Genomic DNA, 4,895 nt, shown 5'->3' with positions numbered 1-4,895 from the left:
GGAGGGACTGAAGGGTAGAGGAGGGAGGAAAAACGGAAATGGGGAAGGGAGGGATGGTGAGTTACGGGAGATATAGGCGTAAAGGTGATGATTTAAGGATAGAGATGAAGTATTCGAGAGAAGATGAAGACGATATATGAATGGGTGATGGTGGGGTAAGAGAGATCACAGGGACTGATCTGAGGGCAGAAAGAGATAAAAGGTTACAGAAAGGTAGAGGGAGGGGGAAACGGGAAGGAAATAGAGGAGGGCTAGGAGGGTAGGAGGAAGAAGGTTAGGAGCAAGAGGAAATGTGCAAGGGAAAATGGCGAGCAAAGACGATATGGGAAAGATTTTGAGGGTCTAGAGAAGAGGGAAAGGGGGAAGAGGAAATTGTGAGATAGAAGAAAGTTAAGGGAAGGAGAGAGTTCAGGTTATATAGAGGTAAATGCTTAGAGATGGGTTGGGGAGAAGAGAAAGGGGAAAAAATATTTGGTATGGGAAAGGCAAGCGAAACGTGAGAGACTAGAGGATGGAAAAGGAAAGGGGAGTGAGAGATACGAGGTAAGAAATGGAGAGGGGTAAAGAGGATCGGGGTTAGAAAAAGGACGCGGAGAGAGATAAGCTGAGATGGGGTGACGGGAGAGAAAGTCAGGTAAGTACTGAGATGGAGGGAGAGTATAAAATGTAGACAGGGGAAGAAAAGGGAAGGATGCCTTAGCAAAAGGCAAAAGTGGGGGCAGACTCATGAGGTGCTTATCCGAGGTGTTCATTTCTATAACTTAGGCCTCTGATCTTACAGAAGGCTATTCAACAGGTATCCCAGGACACAAGGCTACTGCATCCTCCAGGTTACCATAGTTATTTCCCCTAAGTGGCACCCTAGCCCACGTAATCATTTTACCTGCCAACCAACAAAACCCTGATGGACAATTATGTCGAAATTAGCCAGCTGTCCGAACTAGGACTTGAACCATGGATCTATCGAGCCTGGAGTTTCATACCTTGCAAACCGCTCAGCTACCCTGGCGGTAGTAGTAAAGAAGTGGAAAGATGGATGAATAAATGTAAGGTAAGGGCTGAGATAGGAGAAAAAAGAATGGAGACGGGAAGGTAAGGGCAGGGTGAATTGGGGGAAGGTAATGAAGAGGAATGATTTGGGGAGACTGTGCTAGGAGTGGTACGAGAGTAAATAGAGCATTTAGGATTCTGAAAACCGAACCGGATCGAAGTGTTGTTGAGGAAGGAGACAATAGGAACGTGGAGAGATCAGTGAAGGATGAAGAGGGAGACGTGGAGCATGAAAGATTTGTGAGTGAAAGAAACTGTGGAAATGGAGGCATGAAAAAATGTAGCAATTATTTGTGATACTGACAGACGAAACAGGTGAGGAAAGAATTGAACAGAGAGCCCTAGGCTTGAGAATGGTGTATGGGAGGGGGATACATGGGTAACTGGGGGTATAAAGGGGAAAGAGGTGAGGAAATTAACCTTCACGGCTAAAAGACACCATCTGCATTTTTCCTGCCTTCAGACGATTTTATTCAGCCATGACATTCAAGCCGGAGAGGTTCGTTATAGTATTCATTGTTTTTTCTACTAGATGTGCAGTCTAAGTTGAATAATATCACCTTCTGGTGGATTAATAAGAATGAAAAGAGTGTCATCAGACTAAACGGGTCAAGAAATCAAAATTAAGGAAAAAAAGACAAAGGAGGACAGCCAGGGTTAAGAAAAATAACTAGGAAGACGAGGAAATGCATATAAAATGATGGAAATGGGAAGACTAACGTAAAGAATGACAAACAGAAGAATTATAGGCGTAGAAGAGATAATGGAGAATGGGGAGGATATGGAATTGGAATGAGAAATGCATGGGATTCTGGAACTAAAATTAAAGAATAACTGCTTTTCAGTACAGAACAGGAAGAATGGAGGCAAGGAGGAGATTAATGAGGATGATTACGTTGGGTTTGGAAGCCTTCTATCATCCCTCCCTTACCATTTTATATTTACTTTGGGCATGCTAATATTTACACTAGCGCTATAGTGAGGAGATTATGATTTCTTCGTGTGTGTGTGTGTGTGTGTGTGTGTGTGTGTGTGTGTGTGTGTGTGTGTGTGTGTGTGTGTGTGTGTGTTCTTACCTAATTGTTCTTACCTAATTGCATTTTTACAGGAATGAGTCAAGCTCGTACTGTCCCGTGTCTTAAACTGTGTGTGTGTGTGTGTGTGTGTGTGTGTGTGTGTGTGTGTGTGTGTGTGTGTGTGTGTGTGTGTGTGTGTGTGTGTGTGTGTGTGTGTGTGTGTGTGTGTGTGTGTGTGTGTGTGTGTGTGTGTGTGTGTGTGTGTGTGTGTGTGTGTGTGTGTGTGTGTGTGTGTGTGTGTGTGTGTGTGTGTGTGTGTGTGTGTGTGTGTGTGTGTGTGTGTGTGTGTGTGTGTGTGTGTGTGTGTGTGTGTGTGTGTGTGTGTGTGTGTGTGTGTGTGTGTGTGTGTGTGTGTGTGTGTGTGTGTGTGTGTGTGTGTGTGTGTGTGTGTGTGTGTGTGTGTGTGTGTGTGTGTGTGTGTGTGTGTGTGTGTGTGTGTGTGTGTGTGTGTGTGTGTGTGTGTGTGTGTGTGTGTGTGTGTGTGTGTGTGTGTGTGTGTGTGTGTGTGTGTGTGTGTGTGTGTGTGTGTGTGTGTGTGTGTGTGTGTGTGTGTGTGTGTGTGTGTGTGTGTGTGTGTGTGTGTGTGTGTGTGTGTGTGTGTGTGTGTGTGTGTGTGTGTGTGTGTGTGTGTGTGTGTGTGTGTGTGTGTGTGTGTGTGTGTGTGTGTGTGTGTGTGTGTGTGTGTGTGTGTGTGTGTACCCTATAACTTAAATAAGGCTAATTTGAAGCAAAGTCGGTGAAAATATTGACGGTCAGACAAGGATAAAGCAATAGGATTTTGAAAACAGTCAGTCGAGGGCCAAGGTCACAGAGCCAGGAAAAACTTTTGAAAGCGGATCAAACAAAAATTTGGGGTTGGATGTTGTGGATGATTCCGGTGTTGCTGTTTGCTGATGATACTGTATTGCTGAGTGAAGATGAATGGGAGTTGTAAGGTTTGGTGAATGAATCTGGGATAGTGTGTAGAAAGAGAATCTAGAAAGGTAATATAGACAAGAGTAAAATTATGGTGTTTGAGAGGAATGAACTCACAGAATGCACAGTGAGGTTGGATGGTGAGGATATGGAGAATGTGAGTGCATTCAAGTACTTGGGTAATATGATGAGTAAAGATGGAACTTTTGGGGAAGAAGTGCGTGAAAGGGTACAGCAGGGAAGGAGGGTGGTTGGTTCACTGAAAGCGGTGATGAGAAATAAAGAGGTGAGTATGGAAGTTAAGAAGTCACTGCATGATAGTACTGTGATCATTACCCTGACGTATGGAAGAGAGACATGGACCTTGCTAGAGGGGAACAAGTCAAGAGTGAGAGCAGTGGAAATGAGTTACCGGAGAAGAGCATGTGGAGTGACAGGAAGGGACAGGTTGACGATAGAAGAAGTGAAGGAACGTTGTGGGGTGGATGTGGATGTGGTTGAGAAAATTGAGAGAAATACACTGAGGTGGTTTGGACATGTGGAAAGAATGAAGAATGAAAGGCTGACTAAGAGGGTGTATGTAGGTGAGGTGGAGGGAGGGAGAGGGAGGGGAAGACCGAGGATGAGGTGGAGGGATGGAGTTGAGAGGTATATGAGGGAGGGGGTAGTGAGTTGGGGGGGGTGCAGTCAAATGGTGGGTGACAGAGTGACTTAGAGGAGTTTTATCTGCGGCCACCCTTTGCGGGATTAGGGCGTCGGGCTATAGATAGATAGATAGATAGATGTTGCGTTCTCTCAGTGCTCCATCTTGTTTCATATGTACCGTATTGTATAATGAAAGGTATGTAAAAAGACATAAGTAAGAGACAAAATACCGGTAATAATGAGGTGTAATAAGCAAAATATATCACTAGGGAAAAGGTGCTAGGAAGACTCCTATGCTGAAGAGAATACGGGCTAAAGAGAAAGACTGATAACCTGAGAAATACAGCTGAGCAAAGATGGATGAATGGCCTAAAGACAGTGGTTATGAAGAATGGGAATGATAAAAGTCGGATGAGTTGGCAGTGTGCGAGGTAACACAAAGAAGGGAAGAAGGTCAGCAAGCGGAAAAATGACTGTAATAGAAAAGTGAAAAGTGAGGATGAAGCAGAGAGGAAGGGAAAGGTCAGCAAAAGAAAAATGAATGTAGTGTCGATGTGGAAATTGGGGATAGGAAACATGGATACCAGCAGTCAGGAAGGGAGTGGCTGAGAGAAGAATGCAAGAGCAATGAAGACAAAAAAAAAAGAGGCAAGGGGAATGGTCAGCTAATACAAAACAAAAGAGTAAAAAAAATGAAAGTGAGAGATAACAAGCAGAAGGAAAGGTTGACAGGGGAGAGGTTAGGTGGATAGGGTTGCAGCAGGGAGGCAGAAGGAGAGGAAAAAGAAACTGCAGCATCAGAATGTGGTGCACTAGCAATGGAGAAGGCAGCAGGGCAAAGCGATAATAATATGGGGGAAGAATAGCAAGAGGGGAAGAATGTTAATAAAAAAGGGAAAAAATGCAAGCTGTCAGAATATTAAAAAAATGGAAAGGAAAAGAGTAAGAAAGATACCCATGAGTGAAATCGGGAGATGGGAGGAGAGAGAAAAAGAAACAGGCGAGAAGTAAAAAAAAATAAAACAACAGTGAGATATAAGGCATTGGAAATGGAAATTACAAAACAGAGGGAAAACAGCAGGAGAGAGAGAGAGAGAGAGAGAGAGAGAGTGAGAATGGGTATAAGAAAAAGAAAAAAAAGGTAGCACTGATGATATGTCAAAATGTAAATGGCTGGAGAGTAAAGTAACGACAGGAAGGGGGAGTGGG

This window comes from Coenobita brevimanus, chromosome 97, assembly GCF_032717465.1.
Source record: "Coenobita brevimanus isolate Jiangsu-jjx chromosome 97, ASM3271746v2, whole genome shotgun sequence".
NCBI lineage: Eukaryota > Metazoa > Arthropoda > Malacostraca > Decapoda > Coenobitidae > Coenobita > Coenobita brevimanus.
Note: the sequence above shows the minus strand (reverse complement) of the source record.